Below are 9,554 nucleotides of genomic sequence, written 5' to 3'. Positions count from 1 at the left end.
CAGAAATTCTTGAAATGGGGCAGTGCAAGAAAACAGTATTATAACTAGGGCTTTAGACGATTCTTTTTACGATAAAAGTGAGTGAGTGAGTGAGTGAGTGAGGAGTGAAATGGTGAGAAAAGAAAAAAGAGGGTGGGGGGAGAGAGAGAGAGCATTACATGAAAAGACACTGAGATCGGCTGAGGGTTTTGCGGTGGGGAGGTGGAAGTGGAGGTGGGAATAATAATCGTCATAATGATAGAGATTGCAGATAGTTGTAATCATGGAGGAAGAGCATATTCACTTTCCTCTTTGTCATCACTTTCTAGGGCATGATTAGAAAAAGTTGATCAATCTTCTCCTTTCCCATGAAGAAAAAAGCACTCTCTCTCTCTCTCTCTCTCTCTCTCTCTCTCTCTCTCTCTCTCTATTGCTTTTTCTCCTAATACTTCAAACAAAGCCTTGCTTCCCAAGACTTATCTTTCCTCATTTACTAGTGAATTCAAAAAGAGTGTGTTAAGCAAGCTTCATTAGGTGTAGGCCCAGCTTGAGCTCTCTTAATGATCCTCAAGATTTTCTATTTCGAATAGTCGACAAGCCTCTTGAATATTAAAGTCCTCTCACAGTGATAAGGGTTCTACATTCGTACCACCACCAGGGTTTTGGCTTGCCTTATAATCCGTGAGGATAGTGACATTACGAAAATAAACAGAAAAGTCCTGAATATTTAACATTAGTTTGTAAACTCAGTCGTCCTTGATGAAGGTGTGGCAATTGCTAACAAATATACACAAGTGCAGAATCAAGTCCATGACCCAGCTTCCTGATGTTATATTTAGTCACAGCCCTTGCATTCATTTACCTTAGTGGAGCTAAAAAACTCAAATAGTTACATGGATCAGTTAAGCCCAATAAGAGTTTGATGTTAGGAACTCATAGAGGTTTTGATTTCGAATTTTGTTTGTGTTGAATGGTGTTCAATCGGATAATATTCAACATCACACATCATGCATCATATTTCAATGTATAGTCACTTACAATGGAGTCACTCTAATGCGCAAGATGTTTCTGCAATCAATTTTGCGTGATTGAGTGTTAACAAAAATCATTCTTTTAATGAACTAACGGAAAACATACAATAAATGCAATTGAGGTCTTTATCAAAGAATTGTGGTATCAAAAAAGGGCATCACAGGATACTTAATATGTCCTATGTAACCAAATATCGATTGTGTATATAGATCGATCACCTACATAAGTCACATAGATAGTTATTTTCTACATCTGCTTAAGTATTCTAGTGTGTAAGACTTAGGTTAATTAAAATCTATTAATGTGACTCCTTACAATTTTTGAAAATTGAATATCCAATCTAGTAGACAATGTGAGCATAGGCTTTGGGAAAATTGATGTGGGAGTATTTGGATTTATTGATTGATTCAAGTGGAAGATGTCAATTATGCGAAGAGTTGTTGATTCGGTGGACAGCTTGTTGATTTTGTGGTTGATGATCAACTATCAAGACATCGATTGATCCGAGACTACTAAGAGACTATCTAACAACCGAAAACATTAGGACAATTTCCTTTGTTGTTTGGCAATCTTCGAAGATGACTTCTTGAGCTACGAATTTAGAGTCTATTTTAATTACTTTGTGTCTAGTCAAGTGTCATTAAGGAGTCTTAAGTGTGTTGTAGTGTTCAAAGAGTCAAAGTTCAAGTCTCTAGATGTTTTAATGCATTTTCTAGTTCCTAGCTCATTATTATGCTTTTTCTAGTTCATATGTCTTTAATTAATTAGGTAGTTTCTTGTGTTCAATAATTAGTCTATTTCGTATATAATTATCCCTCTTTATAATAATGTGAATTATCAAATGTAAGATAATGAATATTGAGTGTATGAATGTTTGAGATTTTCCTTTGTGAAGCGATTACCCCTAGTTTCTATATCTTTAGAAGGTGAATTCTTCCTCAATGGTGACAAAGAAGTATTGTATCCTTGGCCAGTGGTTTTCCTATAGGCCTTGGTGGTGCAATTACCCTAGTTTCTATATCCTTAGAAGGTGAATTTTCCTCGGTGGTGAGCCAAAGAAATACTGTATCCTTGGCTGGTGATTTTCCTATAGGCCTTGGTGGTGAGCTTCTTCAATCCCAAGTCTTGTATCCTAGGCGGTGGTTTTATAGGCCTTGGTAGTGATTTCGTCTATCCCAATCTTAATCCTTGGCTAGTGGCACGTCCTACACACCTTGGTTCCGATCATATTCTATCCCTCATTTAGCAATTACCCATTGACATTCATCCCCCATGCACTCACCCTGCTTGATAATCCACTCAAAACAACTATCGCATCCTGTGCAGCCCCATCAAATTGGTATCAAAGCTCAAATTTGAACTCATTTTGAAGTGATTCCTTGTGTTACCTATCTTGCATCTCCTCTCATATTTCTATTGAAAAAATAAATAAATAAAAGAAGAAGAAGAAGAAGAAATTGTTGGTCATCATCAACGTGGACCAAATGTTGAGTCCCCTATAGCACAATAAAAAGCCTACAAGACAGAATTTAAAGATTTAAGGAGGCAAGTGCAGTAACTACAAAAGCATTTACTACACTTCAAACTTCGACAAATGGAGAAAGATATCAACCTCCTAGAAAAAAGACCAAAGGCTGGCAAGAGATTTCAGCTAGCCCTTCGATTAAAGGTACATATTTCTTCGATTGTACTTCTTTTAACCAAGTTGTGAATTCTTCAAAATCGGAGAAAGAAATGGAAAAAGCCCCTCAAGATCGTTAAAGAGCACAAAAACAAATCAGATGGTGAGAGATAACAAGTTCTTCAAGTGTTACGAATATGGGCATCTACAAGTGGTTGTCCTAACCGGTAGAGTTATCACCATTGAAGACATTGAGAAGATTGATTTGGAACATCAAGAGACTCAACAAAATCCATATGATGTAGAGTTTGAATCAAAGGAGCAAGACCAAATCATAGAACAAGTTAAAAAGGGAAGATACCAATCATCCAGGACATCGTCTAGCAACTATATGATATTATGAATGATGGATGTCCACATAAATTTGTTGAGGCAAATCTGAGGTTATGAAAGAAAAGGGAATGATTATAATGGCTGGAGACATTACTTGCCAATTTCATTCATATGCCAGAAACATTCTCTCAAGCTAATGTATTATCTAGTTTGTTGGAGGGCCATCATGGAGAGATGAGGCAAGGACAGGATTTGAGGACATATCTTCACGGCGTAAGGGAGATTGATTCGGGAGCATTGGGATTCATCGATCGATTCAAGAGGAAGATGTCGATTATGTGGAAGAGTTGTTGATTTAGTGGACAAGATGTTGATTTCGTGGTTGATGATCAACTACCGAGATATTGATATTTAAGTTTCTTATCGATTTGAAACTATTAAAAAGACTATCTAACAACCGAAGGCTATTCTAGACAATTTCCTTTGTTGTTTGGTGATCTTCAAAGATGACTATTGAACTACCTAAGGAGACGAACAAATTTATAGTCTATTTTGATTACTTTGCGTCTAGTCAAGTGTCATTAGGAGTCTTAAGTGTGTTGTAGTTTTCAAAGAGTCCAAGTCCAAGTCTCTAGATGTTTAATACATTTTCTAGTTCCTAGGTCATTATTATGCTTTTCTAGTTCCTATGTCTTTAATTAATTAGGTATTTAATTGTGTTCATCTATTTCCTATACAAGTATCCCTCCATATAATGAGGCAAATTCTCAAGATAGTAAATTTTGAGTATATATAAATATTTGAGATTTTCCTCTATGAAAGTGAATATCTTTGGAGAATGGATTACTCATGGTTTTATATCCTTAGAAGGTGGATTTTCTTTGGTAGTGAGCCAAAGAAGCACTATATCCTTGGCTGGTGGTTTTCCTATAGGCCTTGTTGGTGAGCTTCTTCTATCCCAATCTTGATCCTCGGCTGGTGGCACATCCTATACACCTTGGTTCCAATTGTATTATATCCCTCATTTAGCAATTTCCAATCAACATTCATCCCCATATGCTCACCCATCTTCAATAATCATTCAAAATAACTCTCGCCTATCTGCGCAACCGCATCAAAAATAATAGAAATTGAGGAGCCACAAAAAAAGCTATGAAACATTTAGAGATATTAGTAAATTTTCAAATAGGAGATTTAATGTGAGGTGGAGCAACTAATACACCATAATTGATTAATGATTGATTGACTTAGTTAAGCTTTTGATGAAGAAATGTCCAAATAGATATGTTGATGGGTTCATGCCCAGGTTCTCTTCTTGTGATCTTCTTGGACCGAGAAGTAGCAAAGATTCTATTATCGTTTCAAAAAATTTGTCTAGAGCTAATGGTTGATTAATAACTCCATATGTGTGTGTGTACGCGTGCACATGTGTATTGATGTTTGGTGAATATCTCATGACTTGCTTTTGGCAACCTTAATGGTTCGGTTTGGCGAAAGAGACCTAAAGCGAAGGTTGTAATGTGTAGTAATGGTCCTAAGGCAAAACTAATAGATTTGGTCTAGTGGAAGAAAATGCGGAGAAAGGTGAGTTGTAGTTGTTGCGCTACCTTTGACGTAACAAGGTTGAGATTCAATTTTGAGACATGTTGATCCAAGTGGAAAATCGATAAGAGTGAGCTAACCCAATACTAAAGCTTCGCATGAGGAAAACTGTTGATGTGCACTTGTGAGATACATTAGTAAAATCTCACATTGCAGATTTGATTGGAGAGTGAAACAAACAATATATCATAGTTGTGCATAACTTATTGACTAAGTTTTTTAATGAAAAATGTCTAGATTTTTTTATATCATCAAACTAAATTTTTATTCGAGTCCCATCTCTCTTATGAAGGTCAATAATATTCGTAAGTTTTAGAGTCCTTGATAGCATCGATTTTACAGTAGCAAATGGAAATTCCTCCATTGCGTGCTAATTAGTTCAATTTTTTTCTTGAGTATACTTGATTGAGGTAAAATTTTATTGAAAATTAAACTAATACTCTAAAAAATCTCAACTTTAACTCCAATCTTAATTTTACCTAAAAAAATTTTTGTCTCTAAAAAACCTCCAACTTTAGGTTCAATCCCAATTAAACCATAAACTTCTTTTGTCTCCTCATAAAAACTACCAATTTTTGTTAGGTCTCATATCTGCCCATGTTAAGCCCTCGTACAAAATTGTCCTTAGTGATCACATGACATTTCCACATCATTGCTATAGTTTTCCCCCCAAATTACAAATACAAGAAGATGTCTTTTAGGCGGAATTTCACGTTAGCTCAAACAACATATTCTTGGATTTGAAATAAACTAAAAAGTTAGAGTAATTAGAAGTGGTTTTCTTCCATCTCTTACTATTGAAAGAGTCTTTCTTCCATCTCGGTCAAGGATCTCAATTTTACACTTAGTCTTCAATCTCTCGTGCTCTAGAGTCTCCCATCTCTCGTGTTCAAGAGCTTGTGCTTGGCCCTCAAATAGCTCGCACTTGGGAGTTTTTCATCTTTTGATTGTCAACAATAATTTTGGATGGAAGACTAACAAGGTAAATTTGGAACTCAAGTAATAGTTGATAGTTTTTATGAGACAAAAAAAAAAAAAGTTTAATGTAGAATTGAAACTAGACTTAAAGTTGAGATTTTATGGAATTGAAAAAAAAAATTATGGTAAAATTGGGACTCGGCCTAGAACTTGGGCTTTTTAAAGAAACTAAAATTATGGTAAAATTGGGACGGAACCTAAAATGAGCTTTTTAGGGTATTGGTTTGTTGAAAATTGCTGTGGAAACGTTCTCCACTGATCTTGTGGGAAGTTATTGAATCAGTTTTAGAAAAGCGTTTCAATTTTCCCTTATTCTTTGAAACATTTTTTGCTTTTGATGTTTAAATGTGCCCATGAATAGGAAGTTACCGCATCATTTTCTTCAAGATAATTCATTTACATGTTCTCTTTCTTCATTTAATTTCTCTGATCTTGTAGACAAGTTGTGTATGTGAAAATTAAAGTTTAAAAAAGATTTCTAAAGCCAAAATATACAAATTATATTAAGGAAATAAAAGGATCGACTATATAAAAGAGGTGCACATATAAATGTAGAATTTGAGATTTGATCTTTTTTTTGGTTAGGTTATTCATATGACATAAAATATCCAAATTTTAAAAGTTGAAATTTCATGAGAGATAAAGATGGAGTAATTTATGCATTTGTCCATCAATAGTATAATTATAAAGCAACTAAATGGGGATATGTTAAGGAAGAAAAAAAGTTGACATCCCTTAAAAATAGAGATTGCATTTGCTTTATTTTTATAATGCTGTTAATATAATCAATGTAAAGTACAAAAGTTTTACTAGTGACATTCTTAATGTTTCGACAAAAAAATACTTAATCCAGAAATTTTTCCGTATATATATGGGAAGATGTATGCCATATTTTGTTAACAACCACTAGATAACTAAGATGTACCTTAATATCATGCACAAGTGCTATAGATAGTTAAACAAAGGAATAATTGTCAAAAAGTCCTAAACCCACTATGTAGCAGCAATTTAATCCCAAATTATTCAATTCGACCAATTTGATTATAAACATTTGGACACTTTGTCAAAATAGCAATTCCACTCAATTTTAGTTAAACATCATTGACATAGATGCGGCCGACCTCACGTGATATAGTTGACATAGACATGGACAATTTTTAATATTTTCTAAATTTGGTTCCTTTTTTTTTTCTTTCTTTCTTTCTTTCTTTCTTTTTCTATTTCCCTTCCTTGGTCCCCAAAACCTTGGCACTAGGTCAATGACCTCACTAGATTCGAAGAGGACAACCTTCACCCACACTCCCCAGATCCAGGGAGGGCAAGAGTGATCCTCACCTATGCCCACTTGAAGTCGTCAGCCAGAAATGAGCCGAGGCCGCAGTGATAAGAAATAGGAAAAAAAAAGAAAAAGGAAAGGAGAAAGGAAAAATAGGAAATAATTCAAATAAATTTAAATGATTGTAAAATTCAACCACGTTAGCATTGGCCAGCCATACCACTTAGGATATTTGGCATTTACTAGACTATTATGTCAATGATTTTAAGTCAAAATTGGAAAAAATTATATTGGTAAATCATTAAGATTTTAGAGCTAAATAAACTAAATTAAATAGTTTAGGACTAAAATTAACTATCATACAATTGGTTTAAGACTTTTTGTATAATTTTTGTGTTAAACGAACTTAAGGATAATGCTTTGAATTTTTGCAATACAAACTTAAACCTAAGATCTTAGCACTAACCGTTCAATCATCTAGTGCCTGAGCAGACGAGCCATCATTAAACAAGTAGATTAACAGAAATTGCGAGAACATAGGGTACAATACAATAGATTTCATCTTTTCATTATCTTATAACTTGCAAATATATTTTAAAGACACGAAATACGTAAATACAGAATGCATTATAATGCTATACCTTGCTGACAATGTCATAAACTCATTGGGCCCTAAAGTTTCAATCTCCAGCAAAAAGTGCAGCATTTACGCGGGGGGTCAACCCCCATCATCTTGGATTAAAAAAGGGTTAATACCTAAAAAAAAAACCCCAAACTAGTACATGTGACAAATTTATCACAAACTATTTTTTAACCAAAAACCCAAACCGCTATACATTTGACAAATTTACCCCAAACAGGTACACTTATGACAAATTTATTCTACATTAGTTTTCGTCAAATTTTACTATCAAATTATTAAGTAAATGACACATGATAGTTGAGCAGTTCCAATTTGGAATTTTACGCTCCATTTGTCTGATTTACAATATTTGTGATTTTTGTGGTATTAATCCATTTTTAGGAGAAGATATATTTGTCGCAAATTTACCGGTTTGGGATTTTTGCTGTTGAATAAATTAGTTTGAAGTAAATTTGTCACAATTGTACTAGTTTAGGCTTTTTTTATAGTCAATCGGAGTAAATTTATCGCGGAGTGTACCAATTTGGGAAACATTATCTCTTCACCCAAAGAAAAAAAAGAAAAGGAAAAAAACATACTTAACATGTTAAGCATGTAATTTGACTAATAATAAAGCATACTAACACTATGCCAAATGAATGCTTCTTAACCTACATGTACTTATATGGATCATGCAATTTTCATCTATTTTAATTATAAAGCAAACATTTGAATTTGGTGCCACCATGCTATTTACAAAAATGAAATTGAATTTCCTAATTTTATTATTTGTTGAAATCCATTATTGTAAATTTAACTCTTATCACTTGCTAAATTGATTAAAATAGAGACAAAACACATACCGCTTATCCACTAATTTATAAGGGCATGAAAGTAACCAATTGCATGCAAATATATCGTATAAAGTTGGAAAGCTATGACCCTATTTAGTAACTTTTCGGAAAACAACAATTTTTGTTCTTTTGTTTATCAGAAGAAAAAAAAAAAGAAATCTGTTTGGTAAACTTTTTATTCCTGAAAACAAAAACCTTTTTTTTTTTGTTCTGTGAATAGATTTAAAACAAAATCAAGAAGTAAAAAAAGTAGCTTCTTGTTTTGGAAACAATTCTTAGAATCGGTTCATATTTTTTTCTTTTATTCCATTTTATTTTCTTTTCTTTTCTTTTCTCTTCTTCTCTTTCCTTTCTTCTTTTTTTCCTTTTGGCTAGTTGCCGGCTTCGATTATGGTCGGCGATTGGCCAAACAAGAGCTGGCGACCTCGTCGGAGCATCATCAGCCCCCAACGACGCCAAGCCATGGCGAGGCTAGTCGACCGAGTCTTCTTTGTGGCTGGGTGAGGCTCGGCCTCACCTTGGCCAAGCAAGCCTCCGACGACCAGCTACAAGAAAAATGAGGAATAAGAGAAAAGAAAAGAAAAAGAGAAAATTAAGAAAATATAATAAAATTATTAAAAAATTAAAAGAAATAAAATAATTTAAGAATCTACCCAAACGCATTTCTATCCCGAGAATAGAAATTTTGGAAGTTACCAAGCACGTTATTTTGCTTAGAAATTGTTCTTGAAAGTAGAATCAAAAAAAAAAAAAAAAAAAAAAAAAAAAAACCATTTCTAATAAAAAAAAATTTAGAAACAAAATCGTTCTAAAACGCACCGTATATGTCAAGGCTTGACACATAAGTCGCGCCGTATATGTCAAGGCTTGACACATAAGTTCATCAATTTCTTAACAAGTTTGTCTCCTCTTAGAGACTTGATAGGAAAACTTCCTAACACATCTTATTAGCATTTTCCTTCAAGTAAGAAGATTACTTATGGATCTAAAATGTTATTAAATTCTTCAAAATAATGCAAAAAATATGTAAGTTCATATCTCACTATCTAGAGGTTTTGGAAAGTTTTGAGTTTTTTGGCATTACTTAATAATCGAATTATAAGGGTCATAAAACCTCCAAAAACCAAAAATCAAAACTAAAAGATCGCTCAGAAAATCAAGGAGACCGCTTCAGTCATAACAAAGAAAGCTAAAAAAAAAGAAAAGGACATGCCGGGTTTTGCCTCAGCTTACATTCTCATCGATAGAAAAAGCAAT

The sequence above is a fragment of the Eucalyptus grandis genome, chromosome 6, assembly GCF_016545825.1.
Source record: "Eucalyptus grandis isolate ANBG69807.140 chromosome 6, ASM1654582v1, whole genome shotgun sequence".
Classification (NCBI taxonomy): Eukaryota; Viridiplantae; Streptophyta; class Magnoliopsida; order Myrtales; family Myrtaceae; genus Eucalyptus; species Eucalyptus grandis.
This window is presented reverse-complemented; position numbering follows the sequence as displayed.